This window comes from Lissotriton helveticus, chromosome 11 (genome assembly GCF_964261635.1).
Source record: "Lissotriton helveticus chromosome 11, aLisHel1.1, whole genome shotgun sequence".
Taxonomy (NCBI): Eukaryota; Metazoa; Chordata; class Amphibia; order Caudata; family Salamandridae; genus Lissotriton; species Lissotriton helveticus.
This window is the reverse complement of record NC_136072.1, coordinates 922,016,683-922,036,110: the sequence shown is the minus strand read 5'-3', so window position 1 is coordinate 922,036,110 and position 19,428 is coordinate 922,016,683. Positions and strand designations below refer to the sequence as shown.

At 44.8% G+C, this 19,428-nt stretch overlaps 1 protein-coding gene across 1 annotated transcript in view; it reads left to right on the top strand.

The window, feature by feature from the left end:
- ASCC2 (activating signal cointegrator 1 complex subunit 2) overlaps positions 1–19,428 on the top strand; it is a 427,823-nt gene that overhangs the window by 287,222 nt on the left and 121,173 nt on the right. The gene's annotated exons all lie outside the window — the stretch shown is intronic.

The window sequence follows — 19,428 nt, the reverse complement described above, 5'->3', positions numbered from 1 at the left end:
GGCAGCAAAATACAAACCCAACCAATAACATTCAAATACTGTTTAAATGACCACGGACAACTGGAAGTTTTAAAATGTTTATCTAAAGTTCAATATTTTCTTGTATGAGGTACAATAAAACAAGGCAATCAATAACCAAGATAACGTAAAATCACATAAGCATGAAGAAATAATGACAGAGTAATCATCAAGGTACTAAATAAAATGTAGCGAGAAAATACTATGCAAGTCAGTATTATCTAGACAGGGATAGACTAAGTGTGGGTGACTATAGGAGAGCTTATAATGAATAACACGCTTCACTTAAGGTGAAGGGGCCTTTGAACAATCTAGGCAACGAAGTTCTAGACCATATCAGGAAATGACACACTGCTATGCAAAATATAATTTCTAACAAATGAGAAGACATAGGAATAAACTTTAGGGAAAATATAAATGACTTTCAATAGTTGCAGAAAGGCATGGAAAATATCACATATGCAATGTTGAACTTTATTAAAGCAAAAGTTAGAAATTCAGAAGGTGCAAGAATTTTAAGAGGTTCAGAGCAATATTTACCTAGAAAGGTGTGGAAACCAAACCCTGGCCACGGGTCAGTTAAGGACAGGAAACCCTCAAGGAAGGATACCCCTCAAAGGACAGCAGGTGCAGAATGGACACCCAGGACAGGACAGGATACCCTCGGAAAACGAATCAGGACAGGACCCTCAGGACAGGACAGCAAACCCTCAGGACAGGACCCTCTTCAGGACAGGACCGGAACCCACAGTTCGGAAGCAACGCCTGCGCTCCACCCGCTCTGCAGCTATCGATCAAGACCCCGATTGGGTCAGCGAACTCCCAGCTAAGTGCCTTGCCAGCACTTTAAGGTTCAGTAGAACCTTAGTCTATGGTCAAATTCGGACAGAGTGCTCCGCAGCGCTCTGTATCTTCAGTCACCTATTGAGTGCGTTGGGTCAGTGACAGGTCAGCTAAACCAGACAAGTCGGACGGTTCACTAGGTGAACCCAGGGTAGATATACAGTTTGGGGACAGTGTACCACCCCCCAATGTTGCAAAGTGTCAGAATCCCTCAATTTCGATTGGTCCTAAGGTAGGGTTTGGGTAACACACCAATCACAATACACGAATTGAAGCCTTCATTAACATATTTGGGTACCGCCTAGCAGGTTTGGGGTTCCCATGAGAAGTTACACGGCAAACAGTAGCGCAACATTACAATGTATCATATAAGGAGCCACATTCGCTGTTCTTGCAGGGCAGAGGTGACTTTCTCAGGAGCATCTCGCCCATCACTGCCAACTGGCTGTGTTCCATCAGCCAAGGTCCCTCGTGCTGCCGAATGTCGCACAGGCGCAGAAGGGACCTCCAATATGGCTCTCCTCTCACTCAGACCCCCATTTCCCGCGGTACATGAAAAGTAAGCGAAAACAAATTAATACATAATAATGTCATTATGAAAACACATCACAGGGTTTGTACTTTTAAATCATCATCAAGAAATAAACTTATTGCATAAAATGTTAGCTACATTGACACGGACACAAGAGCAGTGGCACGAGCAGTACCACATGATAAGCACAGCTATGAATTACGCATGCGCATAACTTTCCCTCCACTTCTGCAGACGCGTCAGGACACGTGAGTGTGGCTGACGCATGCGCAGTAACTAAAATACAAGCGGCGACCATTTTTTTTAGGGACACGGATTAATTCATTAGAAATACACATAGGCAAGCTTCGGGAACTTTACTTAAACTAAATATAAACGTTAGTAAAACATACACGGGTTACCTTATTACACATAAACGAGGTTCTTGATTTCGGCAAGCCGCAAAATATGCGAAGCTTTGCTTCATCATTGCCACCTGGGGAACAATTGCGCAGTAACCTCTTTTTATGGAAAGATTACTGGGGACCTCGTTAGCAGGAACCCAGTTCACTTTAGTTGAAATTGCATGAAATTCCAGGCAAAAAGTGGGAGGCAGAGCCTAGCCAGCTAGCGTGATTACCGATTTGTAGAGAGTCTCTTCTGGCCAATATTAATATCGGTCAGTTATCTGCTGCTAACAGGCTCATCCATGTCAACATGCCCTCAATCCCGCTAGCTTAAGTGGCTGTGGGGATCCCATGAATGCTGTTTGTGGGCCTTGGCAAAGCCGGGGCGGCTGTGGGGCGTCGACCTCTTTGTGGCCTTGGCTGCCTTGGATACTGCGGCCCGCTGGGTTGGCGGGAGCTGTGCGCCCCAACGGCTTTGCTGTGGGGCGTCCCCAGCTGAGGCCTGCTGCCGAGAGAAGATGCAGAGTGAGATCCTGTGGGTGAACGCCCTCTAGGCTCTCTGGCCTGAGCGGAGGACCAGGGCGGGGTGCCCATTTGCTTAGCTTACTTGCCGTGGAGTGGAGGAGGCCGCCGCCAGTTTCCACTGGCACCTGCTGGGCTGCACGGAGATGGGACTGCTTGGAAAAACCGATCCTCGCGCTGAGGTGGTGTCATTACCCATATTCATACCTTCGGAGGTGGGGAGCGGACCAAAGGCCTGCCGCTCTGTTGGCTTAATTTACCAGTATTGCGACCCACATCTTCCTGTCATTGTTGCTGGGGTTCATTTAGCAGTGACGCTGATGCGAGAATGCTGTTTATGAACACTACAAGGGGAACTGAATTGAGCTGCACTATACGAATTGCTGGTCCCTTAAAACCTTGACATTACTGTTAGAAACGGGCTCTAAACTGGCATCCGTGGCTCCAGGGTGAGATGCTACTGCTCTGACACATATTCCATGCACTTTTTGCCACCAAACATTGAATCCCTTGAAACACTGCATGTCATAGCTGCTGTTTAATAACTTTGGCCTCTCTGCTGACTGTGCTTATTCTCTGTCCCATTTTGGCGAACTGTGTGGTCTTGTGTGGCCTGCTCGTACCCCCCCACAACCCTAGTCCTGGCTGACGTTCTTGGGGGAATTGGGGACGAGCCCACAGTACTGTAGCCCTAAACATACCCCTTGCTCACTGGCTTGACCATCTGGATCGTTCTGGCCTCCCTTGGGGCACATTTAGTGGGGATGCTGCTTGGCTTGGAGAGCCTGCTGGCCGTGGCGCTGGTGTGCCACGGGGTGCACCCTGAACCAGTTGACTCGAGTGGCCCTACTCCCGGTTTGTTGCCTGTGCCGGAGTTGGGCTCAACAGGGCTAGGCCTTTGCTGCACGCCTGCTTCTTCCTTGGGTTTGCTCATGCCCCAGGTTGCAGAAACTAGGGGAGGGAGACTATTATTTACCGCCCTCAGCGCCGGGCCGGGCATAGCCACAACACTTGCATAGGCGCTGTTAGATCATCTGAAACTGTACAATAGGACTGAGCTCTTACACATAATATCTATGCTAGCTAGACATCTGTGCCCTGTATGACGACGCAATGAGCAAGCAAGACACATGCCAATCGAAACTTTCGTGTTAGCGCAAAAAGCTAACTCAGCAGGTGAACCTGGATCCTTGCAGCAGGAACAGTCTGATACTTTGGGGGGAATGGGCATGATGAGGACCTCAAACAAATCCTAGTGGATGTCAAGTCTTGCTTGCGAGCGATAGATGCTAAAATAGATCTCTTAGCCAGCCAACTGGACTGCATGAAGGAGACGTTCGACACATAAGAAGACAGGATAGAGCACCTCTAAGCCTGAGTATCTTATGTAGATGACACGCATGCCACAACCAGCGAACATCTCCTGCGTATAGATAAGGTCCTTGAACTTTCCAAAGCAAAGAATGAGGATCTGGAGGTGTGCTCGAGGCGCCACAATATGCGACTAATCGGAGTCCCTGAATTCACAAACCTAGACAAAATGGAAGACTTTGTCAAACCCATGCTTTGAGAGCTCTTTGGGGAGCTCTAATCCCCGGTTTTCATTCTGGAGCAAGCCCACCACACTTTGGTGCTGCGGCTGCCACTAGGCTTCACACCCGACCTATAGTTGCCCTGCTGCTGAACTACCCCTGGATGTGGTCCTTTGCCAGACTTTGGAGCGCCGGAAGGTGCAATACCAGGGGAATACACTCTCCTTCTAGCTGGCTTCCCCCCCTGTGGTGCAGGCTGCACAAAGAGATTTCTGCCGGTCTAGAGAATTTTTCAAAAAGTGAACATCAATTACGCACTTCTCTATCCCACGAAGCTACGCATACCACACAAGGGGAAATCTCAGCACTTTGCCAAACCAAAGGCCGCCCTCAAATTTGCCGAAAACATTGCGTTAGAGGCATGTGAGCTGCAGATTACACACTGTGCATAGATCGCCACCTAGTGTTGGGCCCGGATGTTTGCAGTTTGTTTTTGTCCTGAAAAGTTCTTTGGAAGTCACGAGATAGGTGACTCCTCCTTTGGACCACATTGCGCATGGGCATCGGCTCCATCCTCAGATTGTTTTTTTCCGCCATCGGGCTCGGATGTGTTTCCTGCGCTCCGGTATGGAACCGAATTTCCTTCGGCGCTCAATTCTCACCCAGTTCGACGGTATTGTTTCGATCTCGCAATTCTTCACCACTTCGAAGTCTTTGTTTCCGGTCGTCGACGAAGGCCTTTGTGCCTACCTGGGCCTTACTCTCTGGCTCATGGATAGGACGCCATTCAAGAAATGTCCTCAATGTGGGTCGAAGTTTCCCCACACAGATCTACATGAGGTGTGCAACCTTTGCCTCTCACCAGAGCACGAGGCCAAAGACTGTTCCGCTTGTGCCTCCTTCCGCTCCAAGAAGATGATTCGGGACCGACGAGCTCAAAGAACAATGGCTCGCTCGTCTGCTTCGATCCCCGATGACATCTTTGAAGAGGGCGTCGATATGCCAGAACGCCAGCAGGCCGAAGAAAGTAGCAGCTCTTTTGATGCCCGAAGACTCAGACGTCGAGGATATCACTCCAGCTCAACGGATCGTAAGTAAGAACGTCGACCCCCACCCCTTCCTCGACACCCTCAAAAAAGGCTTCGGTCACACCCCCACCTTCGGGCCCGGGTGCACACTGAGAGACTGCTTCCCACGCCCTGCCTTCAGGCCTGGCAAAGAAGCCTATTAAGCCTTCAGGCGGCTCAGGCTCGAGTCAGCCTATTCCCGGTGCCGATCCCATACCGACACCGAAGATGAAGCCATCTTCCTCAGCCACGCCGACCTCTGCTCTAATACCCAAGCACTCGACGGCGAAAACTGTCACCGGCTCATCAATGCCAAAAGTGCACTCGGAGCCGAGTAAAAAGCTGCCTAAAGGTCCCGACTCGCACGCTTCGGAGACAAAAAAACACGTTCCGGTTAAAGACATTTCATAAGGTCATAGTTCTAAGCCAAAAGACCTTAGACCAGCTACCGAATCTGTGCCGTAAAAACCTCTGGAACCGAAAACTTCGACGCCGAAGGATCTGCCCTACACAGAAGAGCTTTTTACACCAGATCCTACTCAAAAGACTCCTGTAAAGGATCTTAAGACTGGCCAACTAGCTCTTAGCTCCAAGAAGAGACCACTAGAGGCGCCTGCAACTCCTCCTCTTCCAAAAAAGAAAAGAGACATTGCAACCTCTCCATTAAGGGTCCTTTCTCCACCACCTCCCTATACTATTCCTCCTCCTACACCTCCTACACCACATCATTCGCCTACACCATCCACTAATCCAGATGATGATGTAAATGCAGACTCTGATGACACAGGTGGGGGTGTACATGACCCAGTAGGGACCAATAGTCACCCACAGTCACCTAATCCATGGGATGATTATAACACTCCTGATGTGCCTCACGTCCCTCAAGACGATGTATATTCTTCCAGGCCTTCCCCACCAGAGGACACTATAGGTTTTAACCTACTAGTCCTGAGAGCTGCCCAGTACCATGGGGTCGACTTGCACACCGATACTGTTGAGGAAGATTTCTTATTGGACACTTTTGATACTACACAAAGGTCCACTGCCATTTTGCCAATGCTTTAAGGGGTCATTAAGCATGCAACAGAGGTGTTTAAAGATCCTGTCAGGGCTCGGGTCCTCAACCCTCGCATTGAGAAGAAATACAAAGCTTCCCCCACAGATCCAGTTTACATTAGAGGTCCAGCGCCACTAGATTCTTTAGTTGTATCTAATGCACATAAACGTGCTAATTCACAAACACCAGGTGAGGCCTCACCACCAGATAAGGAATCTAAACTCCATGACGCCTCTGGTAAGCGCACAGAGTCACAGGCAGCTAACATATGGCGCATTGCCAATACTCAAGCGCTATTGGCAAGATAAGACAGGGCACATTATGATGAACTAGAATCCATAATGCAGTATCTACCAGATAAATATAAAAACGGCCAATGAACTCATACAGGAAGGTAAAAATATCACCAATACTTCCATTTGCTGTGCCCTATATGCCGCAGATACTGCCTCAAGGGCAATTAATACTAGTGCCCTTCTGCATAGGCATGCCTGGCTACGTATTTCATGTTTCAAACCTGAAGTGCAAAATTCCATTCTCAATCAGCCATTTGATGAGAAACACCTATTTGGCCCTAATGTCGATGTATCTTTAGAGAAAATTAAAAAAGACACTGACACAGCTAAATCTATGGGAGCCTTGCAATTGCTAGCTCCCAGACGTTCTTTTCGTCGCTCATCATATAGAGACAACACAAGAGGCTACGCCTCCGATAGCCCCTCCACTTCCTATAAAACCCCTAGCCAATCCACATTCACTAAGGGCTACCTAAGAGGGGGTTATAGGGGTAACAACAACTAGGGCAGAGGCAAAACCAACAATTCCTGCACTGCCTCCACCCGTACCCAATGACTTTCCTCCGCTTCCCCCCCACCATTCCACTCCTGTGGGGGTAAGGCTACAACAATTCCTTCCTGCCTGGACCAACATCATATCAGACAGGTGGGTGCGACAAATTATTCAATCAGGTTCTGTCTAGAACTAACATCTACCCACCCAAACATACCACCCAAACAGGGTCCAATGTCCCAACAGCATCTATCACTGCTAAAGCAAAAAGTAATCTCCTTGCTAGAAAAAGTGCAATAGAACCAGTTCCTCTGCACCAACAACACAAGGGAGTTTACTCCCTATACTTTCTTATCCCAAAGAAGGACGGCTCTCTAAGGCCTATTCTAGACCTCAGTCCGCTAAACATATACATACAGTCAGACCATTTTCACATGGTCACACTTCAACAAGTCCTTCCTCTCCTGTTACAAAATGACTTCCTTGCTACTCTAGATCTCAAGGATGCATACTTCCACATTCCCATTCACAAAGCTCACAGGAAGTATCTCAGATTTGTAATAGACGGGCAGCACTATCAATTCAAAGTACTCCCATTCGGAGTCACAACAGCACCAAGGGAATTCACCAAGTGCCTAGCAGTATTGGTGGCACATTTACGAAGACAACTCATCCACGTCTTCCAGTACCTTAACGACTGGCTCATAAAAGCCAGCTCATTCAACCAGTGTGTGGAACACACCCATGCCACCATCCAACTGCTCCACAACTTGGGGTTTACAATAAACCACACCAAGTCTCATCTGGAACCATCCAAAGTACAACAGTACCTCAGTGCCACAATAAACACCTCAACAGCGCTAGCCTATCCAACTCCAGTAAGGATAGCCAGCATGCAAGCTCTTCTCACAAAGTTGCAGCCACAACACTCCCTTCCAGCACCAGTGTTCATGCAACTCATAGGGATGATGGCCTCTTGCATTTTCATAGTGCCCCATGCAAGACTTCAAATGCTTCCTCTTCAAGAGTGCTTCACGTCGATGGAACCGGGCTCAAAGTCAATTAACAGACCTAGTGTTGGTAGATGTTCAGACTCATCGCTCTCTGCAGTGGTGGAACACCAAAAACCTTTCCAAAGGGCGACCGTTCCTAGAGCCAGTTCCTCAAATAGTCTTGACAGCGGACGCATCGCTCTCTGCCTGGGAAGCCGCTCTCCGGCTGGGGAGCCCACCTACTGCAACACACCATGAAAGGCAGGTGGATACCACAACAAAAGTTACTCCATATCAATCACCTGGAGTTATTAGCTATATTCCTTGCACTGAAAGCTTTCCAAAAGCAAGTATCAAACAAAGCTGTGTTAGTCCACACGGACAACATGACAGCTATGTATTACATACAGAAACAGGGCGGAACAAACTCCCTGCAACTCTCTCAACTAGCACAGGACATGTGGCGGTGGGCTATACCTCAAAACATATTCCTTCTAGCCCAGCATGTTCCAGGAGTACAAAATACCATAGCAGATCTGTTAAGTTGTCAGACACAACAGACCCACGAGTGGAACCTTCATCCGCAAGTTCTTCAACCATTCTTTCAGATGTGGGGACAACCTCAGATAGACCTCTTTGCCACCCACGAAAACGCCAAATGCCCAAGCTTCGCCGCCAGATAGCCACACCCACTGTCCAAAGGCAATGAGATACGAATGAAGTGGTCAAACAGATTTGCGTACGCTTTTCCACCTCTACCACTCATGCCACTAGTAGTACACAAACTACAGCAGCATTCTCTGACCCTCATCCTAGTTGCTCCAACGTGGGCCAGACAGCCGTGGTACACCACACTGCTACAACTGTCCATAGTACCGCACCAAAAATTATACCTGTCTCCACACCTTTTAACACAGAACCGTGGAGAGTTCAGGCACCCAGACCCAGCTGAGCTCAACCTCGCAATCTTGCTCCTGAAATCCTAGAATTTGGATATCTTAACCTTCCTCCAGACTGCATGAATGTCATAAAAGAAGCTAGACGTCCAACCACTAGAGCATGTTATGCAGCTAAGTGGAAACTCTTTGTAATATATTGTCACAACAACAATATTAATCCCCTAGACATGTCTATTCAACACATCATAGGATACTTGCTGCACCTCCAAAGATGTAACTTAGCCTACACGTCTATTAGACTGCATCTTGCTGCAATAGCAGCATATCTGCAAAACAGACAGCATCTATCTCTGTTCAGGGTGCCTGCTATTAAAGCCTTATGGAAGGCCTTAACAGAATAATTCCTCCCAGAGTACCACCTTCACCTGTGTGGAATTTAAACATTGTTCTCACACGGCTAATGGGACCTCCCTTCGAACCTTTACATAAATGTGAACTACAATTTTTAACATGGAAGGTTACGTTCCCAGTAGCTATTACTTCTCTACGGAGAGTTAGTGAACTACAAGCACTAACCATTCAAGAACCTTTCTTGCAACTGCATCATAATAAGGTCGCTCTCCGTACTAATCCGAAATTCCTGCCCAAGGTAATTTATCCCTTCCACCTCAATCAATCTGTGGAACTGCCCGTTTTCTTCTCGCAGCCACAGACAGTAACAAAAAGAGCTCTTCATACCTTAGATGTCAAAAGAGCATTGCTATACTACATTGAGAGAACACAACCCTTTCGTAAGACCAAACAACTTTTTGTGTCTTTCTCACCACCACACAAGGGTAATCCCATATTAAAATCTGGGATAGCTAGATGGATTGTCAAATGCATACAGATTTGCTACCACAAAGCTAAACGTACGTTATCTGTTCCTCCTAAAGCCTACTCTACAAGGAAAATAGGGGCTTCAATAGCATTTTTAGGGAACATTCCCCTAGATGACATCTGCAGAGCAGCTACATGGTCTACACCGCACACATTCACAAAACACTATTGTGTAGATGTGCAAACCAAACAACAAGCTAATGTGGGTCAGGCTGTTCTCAAAACATTATTTCAAACTACTGCAACAGATAGGGGTGGTCGCCGCTAAGAGTGGGTACTGTTATACAATCTATGCACAGTGTGTAATCTGCAGCTCATATGCCTTGAACGGAAAATGCTACTTACCAGTAGGCATGTAGAGCTGCAGAGCTACACACGCCCACCCGCCTCCCCGGCTACCCTTGTCTGTTCCAGTATTATCTTAATTAGATACAGCTTACATGGACATCCTTCCTTTTCTTGCAAAGCTCCATCATTTCCCTAATGGCAAAAAATAATCTGAGGATGGAGCCGATGCCCTTTCGCAATGTGGTCCAAAGGAGGAGTCACCTATCTCGTGACTTCCAAAGAACATTTCAGGACAAAAACAAACTGCAAACATCTAGACCCAACACTAGGTGGCGATCTATGCACTGTGTGTAACTCTGCAGCTCTACATGCCAAGAACAGATGCATACTGGTAAGTAGCATTTTCCTTCTGAGGCAGGGTCAACCTGGGCGTCCCTGCGAAACAAGAGAAACAATGGCATGGATGAAAATGACTGACTTCATGGGCTCCCTGGCTACCAAGCCACCGTAGTTCAGATATGGCCATATGCAAATCAGTCTTGGCCCTGTGCCTCATGGGAACAGTTCAACCCGAACTGCCAAGCCATGTCTTCCATGGACCGGAATCAAGCATCCTAGGACCTGTTTCTGGCTATCAGCCGTCTTCAGCCAGGATAACTTGACTCCAGTGGCGTAGTGAGCACGGGACCCACGTTTGGGCATACCCTTCCCACATAGGGTGAACAGCAAAAGACACAAGATGATGGACGGAATGTTGCACAATGGCAAAACATTCACCCAATGTCACAGGAACATTTAACACTGCTCAGACAGGAGGTAATATCCCCCCTGCAGAAAAATGCAATAGAAATAGTTCCAGAGCACCAAAAAAACAAAGGAGAATATTCCCTATATTTCCTAATACCAAAAAAGGACGGATCTCTAAGACCCATCCTAGACCTCAGACTGCTAAACATTTACATACAGTCGGATCATTTTCATATGGTCACACTACAACAGGTCCTCCCATTACTGGTATTAAACGACTTCCTTGTCACTCTAGATCTCAAGGACGCCTACTTCCATATTCCCATCCACGCAGCACACAAAAAATATCTCAGATTTGTGCTAGACGGACAACACTACCAGTTCAAAGTGCTCCCATTCGGAGTCACAACAGCGCCAAGGGTGTTTACCAAATGCCTAGCAGTAGTAGCAGCTCACGTAAGAAGACAGCACATTCACGTCTTCCCATACCTGGACGACTGGCTCATAAAAGCCAGCTCATACAGACAGTGTGTGAAAAACACTCAAGCTACTATTCAACTGCTTCACGACTTGGGATTCACAGTAAAACACGTCAAATCGCACCTTCACCCCTCGCACATACAACAATATCTCTGCGCTACAATAAACACCCAAATAACACTAGCTTATCCCTCTCCAGCCAGTATAACAAGTGTACAAACTCTCCTAACAAAATTCAAACCACAACACTCGCTACCAGCTCGAGTGTTCATGCAACTCATAGGAATGATGGCATCTTGCATATCTGTAGTACCTCACGCAAGATTGCAAATGCGTCTGCTTCAAGAGTGCCTAGCACGCCAATGGAACCAGGCTCAAGGTCAATTAACAGACCTAGTGTTGGTAGACGGTCGGACTCATCGTTCTCTGCAATGGTGGAACACCAAAAACCTTTCCAAGGGACGACCGTTTCTAGAGCCAGTTCCCCAAATAGTCATGACAACGGACGCATCGCTCTCCGGCTGGGGAGCCCATCTACTGCATCACACCATGCAGGGCAGGTGGACACCGCAACAAAAGTTACTCCATATCAATCATTTGGAGTTGCTAGCCGTGTTTCTAGCTCTAAAAGCATTTCAAACGCAAGTATCAGTCAAGACTGTCTTAGTCCGCACAGACAATATGACAGCCATGTACTACATAAACAAACAAGGGGGGACACACTCTGCAGATAGCTCAGCAGATCTGGAGATGGGCTATACCGCTACACGTCTTCCTCTTAGCCCAACACATCCCAGGAGTGCAAAACACTATCGCAGATCTGCTAAGTCGACAAACACAGCAGATCCACGAGTGGGAACTTCACCCACAAGTTCTTCAACCATTCTTCCAAAGGTGGGGACAACCTCAGATAGACCTCTTTGCCAGCTCAACCTAGCGATCTGGCTCCTGAGGTCATAGAGTTTGGTTACCTCAACCTTCCTCCAGAATGCATGAACATTATTACGGAGGCTAGACGTCCTAGTACCAGAGCATGTTTTGCTGCTAAGTGGAAACGCTTTGTCATATACTGCCAAAACAACCAAATAGACCCCTTAGACGTGTCTTTACAACACATTATAGGATACCTATTACAACTTCAAAAGTGTAACTTAGTCTATATGTCTATCAGACTGCACCTTGCTGCCATTGCAGCATACTTACAAAACAGACAACACCTGTCTCTTTTTAGAGTACCAGCTATTAAAGCTTTCATGGAAGAACTCAAAAGAATAATTCCTTCCAGAACGCCACCAGCACCAGTGTGGAGCCTAAACATTATTCTTACAAGGTTAATATGTCCTCCCTTTGAACCATTACATAAATGCGAATTGCAATTCCTAACTTGGAAAGTAGCTTTCCTGGTAGCAATTACTTCTCTTAGAAGGGTTAGTGAACTACAAGCATTTACCATGCAAGAACCCTTTTTGAAAGTGCATCATAACAAAGTGGTTCTTTGTACTAATCCAAAATTCCTGCCTAAAGTAATTTCACCATTCCATCTAAATCAATCAGTTGAGCTGCCCGTATTCTTCTTGCAGCCTCAAACTGTCGCAGAAAGAGCTATACACACCTTAGACGTTAAAGGAGCACTGCTGTACTATATCAAAAGGACACAATCATTTCGTAAAACAAAACAACTTTTTGTGTCTTTTTCGCCGCCACACAAGGGCAACCCTATTTCAAAATCAGGGATCGCCAGATGGATAGTTAAATGCCTACAAATTTGTTACCAAAAAGCAAAACGCACGTTAACAATTCCTCCAAAACCCCACTCAACAAGAAAAATAGGGGCTTCAATGGCATCCCTTTAGATGACATATGCAGAGCAGCTACATGGCTTACACCGCACAAATTCACAAAACATTATTGTGTAGATGTGCAAACTAAACAACAAGCCACTGTGGGCCAGGCTGTATTAAAAACACTGTTTCAAACAACTGCAACAGATACGGGTGGTCGTAGCTAGGTGTGGGTACTGCTATACAATCTATGCATAGTGTGTAATCTGCAGCTCATATGCCTCGAACGGAAAATGCTACTTACCAGTATGCATCTGTTCTTGGCATGTATAGCTGCAGAGTTACACACGCCCACCTGCCTCCCCGGCTACCTTTATCTGTTCCAGTATTATCTTAATTAGATACAAATTACATGGACATCACTACTTCTTGTACAGCTCCATCACTTCCCTACTGGCGAAAAACAATCTGGGGATGGTGCCGATGCCCATGCGCAGTATCATCCTAAGGAGGAGTCACCTATCCCGTGACTCCGAAAGACTTTTCTACAACAAAACAAACTGCAAACATCCGGGCCCAACACTAGGTGGCCATCTATGCATAGTGTGTAACTCTGCAGCTCATGCCAAGAACAGATGCATACTGGTAAGTAGCATTTTCCTTATTTTCGAGGCAAATTTGCAGTGCATTCTAAGACTAAGGTTAGATGTCAGTCTATCTCTACTGGCAAATTGCTGGTTATTCTATTGAAAGGGAGGTTGGTGTTCTTTCTCTTGACTGCAAATTTAGAAGATTGTGTAAATTGAACTATACAACAATCTTGCTGGGTCCCCGGAGTGTGAAAGGAAAAGCTGTAGCATCGCATTCATTTATTGTATACAAAAACTGTTTAAATACCTGCAAATGAACTGTACAGATATTACAGAATACATCAGCAGTTAGAAATGAAGCATTTTGTTGTAATTCTAAAGTGTGGTGGAAACAAAGATGCTAGTAAAAAACAAATCACTTGGTGATCCAAAACGGAAATATTAGCTGAAACCCAATTAACACTATTGTTTTTGCGCTGCACAAGCATATCAGTAAAACTGCATCTGTGCAAATTTAGTGGTAACTTCAGTGGAAAATGTGTTGCTCATAAATGATAGTGCGCCTCCCCACCATGCTTTAGTAATATATTTGCAACAGTGTTGTCCAAAAAGTCACCACCAGCTACATTCTACACTCCTGCTGAATACATTTGCTACACTTATTTGTGTGATGTATGAATTTTTCACAATCCCTTATGACTTCAGTGATGTAACCTTAATGGCACCACCCCCTCTCTGAAAATTGTTCCAGCTCTACTGATTCCTGCCAATTTTGAAATGTCATTAGTACATGACCCCTTGTTGATACACGTCTTTTCAACAATCCTGTTTCTACGCAGATCTTAATGGAATCAGGGTACTGAACTTTAAATAGCATTTGCTCCAATATCTGGTGTGCACTTCTCTGCTGTTTCTTCAGTATTGATTATTAACAGTCCTGCTGTAAAAGACTGGTCTTCATTGCAGATTACTGTATTATCATCTGTAATTCAAATATCAGCAAAATATTATAATGGATGTTAAGAGGACCTGCTGAAAACAGTGCCCAACCAGAGAACGTTTCATAAAAATCTAAAAATACACAGTGATCTAATCATAATGAATAACAGAAGTGTGTGTGCGAATATTACATTCAACAATTAGAAAAACCATCCAATGTGCTCCTCATATCGTCACCACTGGTAACAGTATAAGTCTCAACAGAGTGGTAGTTTCTTTGTCAAAGAGTTTTTATAGCACTTGCTACCTTAACGGCATCTGTTTGTAAGAATGTCTAATGTTTACAGATTAGAGACTCAAGGAATAAGGAGATTGAGAGGCCTAAGATTCTTTTTAATTAATCAAGTAATTTCCTTGTACACTGTACTCACTACAGTTAGCAATGGCCAACTGGGAAGACTTAACCCAGGGTGCAGTAGATAGACCATGGCTAAAAACAGCATAACACATTTGTCAGATCTGTGCCTCTTCTAATGACAAGAGGATTTAGAGGGCAGTGTGGAATTAAATCCTCAAAATAACTTCAAGACTCACAGTCCACATAATGTAAATTGTTCACCTACACCCACCTTACATAAATTCTCCCCTGAGCTCTACCCTGCCGGCATTGATGCGGCCCTCGGACTCTCCACATACCGTCCTTTCTGGCCCCTGGAAAAATGTTTGTGAGTACCCATGCTGTACAGCCTCACTAAAAACCATTAGCAAATACAATAGTTGAGACTTATTTGCTTTGCCAATGCTTTTATCTGTTAAGGAAACAGAGTTAACTGCTACTGACTGGGCATAATGAGAAACTGGTTGAGTGTGCTTCCTCAAAGGAGCAGTGTCAGGTTTTTTTCAAACCTGGAAAGCTGCATCCCATCTGTCAACATTGCATTGCTTTTTCACTCTCCATTTCTTTAAAAACAAAAACTTTGTGAAAGATTTTTGCATATGGGTTGATGAATGAATGAAGATTCCTCTGAATGAGGGTAAGAATATAGCCTTATAGCCTGCTGCCGAGGGCTATACCTGTAATTAAAGGCCGTGAACCAGAGTTATAGGCCAGAGCTGCAGGCGGTCTTTAACAACCGGTATAGCGTGAGGCAGAAGGGCTATAAGGCCATTAGATCACTCCACCCACTAAGGGTAGAATGTTCTAAATTAAAAAGCCAGGAACATAAAGACAAACATTGAAATTGTGTAGCGGAAGGCTTGGTCCAGCAATTATAAGCCCAGAGCTATGCCACTGTCTTCAATGGAGCTTCCAACATTCCTATTTTCTAATTACTGATAAGTAACTTTTCCAAATATTTTATTCTTTGCTTTTCATATAATGGGATGTTTTCTGGAATTTTAACTCAAATACACTTTTCGATACCTATGTATCTATCCCGATAGATCTAGAATTTCCCAGGAAAACACTTAATTTGAAGGCATATTAGACGCCTGCAATTTGGCAGTTATTGTGATCTAAGCAACCATTACTCATTTTTAAGCTTGCTTAATTAAAATGTGTGTGAAATGCAGATGGCTGAGCGCGTGCACCGACATCCCAAAAGCCTGCCATTAAATGTTTTTGTTCTCCCGCTCTACAAATGTGTGATCAGTGTTACTGGTCCAGGGTGCTTATAAATGCACCATGCACAAACCTATATTTGAATATATTTTTAAGGGAGATTGCTGACTCACTATGTTAACTATTATTTATATTTCATAAATTTGTGACCACTTTGTCTGGCCTATTATTCTTTCTTTGTCTTTTGCTGATGAATTCTTGAAAAAACCTTGGTATTTGAGAGAGCAACTACAACTCTTCGTAGCCCTTGCAATGTAGCCTTTCATTTTTTGAGAGGTTTGAGCGCTATTACTTGTTAAATGTCCTTAGATTATTATATAGCACTTTTGTCACAGTGTGCCAGCAACATCACCTCAGTCTGTCTTTCAGGTGCCCGGTTCACACTGCTCTGAAGGGTAGCAGTACCTTTAAAATAGTTTATCATCTCTGTGCTTCACCTTTGATGCTAGCTGCACCCCCTGCTGACTGGATCTGTAGTATTAAAATTGCCACTGTTAAGTGTCCTGCCTCTTCCTGGGCATCCATCTTGCCCACAATTTGCATTAAGGATCAATGTGCAATAACGAATATATGGGAGGTTTGATTTCTGTTTAATCTGTTTTTGTGATGGGGGTCAGTTTCTGCCATATATCATGGCGAGCAGTGGCTTCCTACTATATAAGGCTCAGCGTGTTACTTAATTCAGGTTCAAGTTTTTTGTGCCCTCTGCTTTTCTTTAACTGTAAAGGCTAGGTGAGTCATTTTTGGGTGTTCAAGGACAGAGTCTGTAAAAGCAGAACTGGTTAGCTAGACATTCGGGGCACTGTGGAGTTGAAGCCGGATTCAAAACCTCTTGCAACGGTTATGCAGCAATGTGGTGCAGCAGGACTGTGTGCCCTTAGTGCAAAATACGTAACTTTACTCCACTTTTTAACTATTGTTATGCTGCACGGTTTAATGATGCATGCTCACATACCCCTAAATAAGTGAATCACACACTTTTTTCAGGTTCTAACCTCCCTAAAGACCATATACCAATATTTCAGGGGGCTATCCTGTATGTTGAAACGGAGCGAGAATCTGTTTGTAGGGGCCTAAGCCCTATTTCTGCACATGGCAGCTGCAACAGCAGTGGGTTTGTCTAATTTGCCTCATCAAATTTGAATGGTAGTGGTAGGTCTATATTGGGGTGGGTGAGTCACTGGAGTGCTGATGAGGCCTAGTCAGACTGAAACATATTTGGGGTTGCTTGTGTTCCCATTTATATATAACGTCACCTGTCAGTTTGAGCAGGACTGTTACCATTGGAGCAAGACCCAGAACGATTAGCATAACAACAACAAAAATCTTGCAACGTGGAGCACCCATTACTAGTAGGGGAGTTCTGTCTCACCAGTCCTTTCTGTGTTCTCTGTGATCGTGAGATCCTTAGGGAGGCCAACAGGACTGAGGTGCCTTTGTCAGCACTCCACAAAGGGTCATAGAGTGCTGGTGTGCACAGCAAATCCTACTATTGTAGCACATGTGGGGCCCAAGAAAAGTAGCAGCTTTTTAAGAAGTATATTTGACCTTTCAATGAACGAGTCAATCCCCCCTCCATCGTCAATGACCACATGGTGACTCTTTCTGGACCTAGAGAGCAGACTGTCAAAATTGTGGCTTTCATTGTCTCCGAATATGGCAGCCAATTTGAACATTATCTGCAGAGACAGTAATAGCATTTCTTTGAGGCTAAACTTGCAAGTCTAAATACTGTACAATCCGCTGCCAAAAGCACATGAGCTACCTGATTAGGTGGGTCTAAGGTTTTGAGAGACAAAACAATATATCTTTTTTAAAAATGCAACAGTTTGTTAGAATGCCTACAATGTGACTTGCTTCAACTTCTGTTTTGGGTGACAAGTTGCTTGTGTCCTAACATGTTGAAGCACTGATAGTAAAACTGGACCCGTGTGCTCCAGTCTCTCTCTCTCTCTCTCTCTCTCTCTCTCTCTCTCTCTCTCTCTCTCTCTCTCTCTCTCTCTCTCTCTCTCTCTCTCTCTCTCTCTCTCTCTCTCTCTCTCTCTCTCTCACTCACTCACTCACTCACTCACTCACTCACTCACTCTCTTTCTCTCTCTTTCTCTCTCGTTCTCTCTCTCTCTCTCTCTCTCTCTCTCTCTCTCTCTCTTTCTCTCTCTCTCTCTCTCTCTCTCTCTTTCTCTCTCTCTCTTTCTCTCTCTCTTTCTCTCTCTCTCTCTCTCTCTCTCTCTCTTTCTCCCCCCCCCACCCCCCCAAGGGACTTGCTCTTCTATGAAGACCGCAAAAGTGACTTCATGACCCAGGCCACCACTCTTCTAATAACAAGTATTTCCCAGATCAGAGCTAAAAAAAAAAAGAAGTTGATTCTTTAGAGCTTTCAAAATTCATAGATAATGGTACATATACTGTTGGAATATGTTTTGTAACTGGATCGATTATGCAGTCCTTTTAAAAGCACCATCATGCTTGAGTACACACTTTTCAACTCCGTATAAATGAGTTGCTTGAGATTCATACTTTACCAGCAGCAAAATGGCAATTGGGTTATGGGGATTGTCTCTTGCAGGATAGCAGATTATTTTTCAACATAAGAAGGGTAAGGTGTACATTCCAGCAAAGCACTCCACACAGAAAGTACCTCTCAGAAGTCATAGTAAAGTATTTATTTATTTAAGAGTTTTATATAGCGCTAGCCATACCCGAAGGTATTAGAGCGCTTTACAGCATTGTCAATTATAAGATACATTAATATAATAATATGCCCAGTGGTTCCTTATGCACCGTGTAATCTCTTTGCAACAAACATAGAGTCACTTGTGAGATATGTTAACACCGTTGAAGGTGCAATGTCTCAAGACATTTTGAGTGGTGTTGCCGTGGAAGGCATCATGTCTCTTGACTGGGTGTGGTCTGGGATATGGGGTATGATATCATTGTGAGCGCTGAGTCGCTTTTAAGAGATGTTAACACAGTTGTGTGTACAGTGTCTCAAGTATGCGAAAAAGAGGTACACTATTGCTACAGAACTGAGATATTACTAGCACAAATGCAATAGTGGTCATATTTAGCTGGTGTAGAGGTTCTTATCTGGTTATTGGGTCGTCATGGCAATGAAACGAGGGGATCATTTAAGAGTTTACTGCTTTTCCTAACACTTGCCTCCTTTCTCTATTTACTACAGAGACCTTATTTTAGGAAAATCATTGCCATTCCTCACTTGACTTTATCTACCTTAATATGCAGCAAAATAAGTAGCTTCATTGTTTACAAGTTGTGACATGCATGTTTTAATATTAGGCCTAAAAGAAAGAAGACATTTGCTATTTTCCCTGTAATAGATGCATATCTGGCTTTCTGCCCTGTTGCCTCTTTGAATATACCTATTTCTATAGACAGATTTCATTATACAAAATAGTAGTGCAGGTTGCATATTTCCATTGTGAGCCCATCTAGTTTCAAGTAAGGA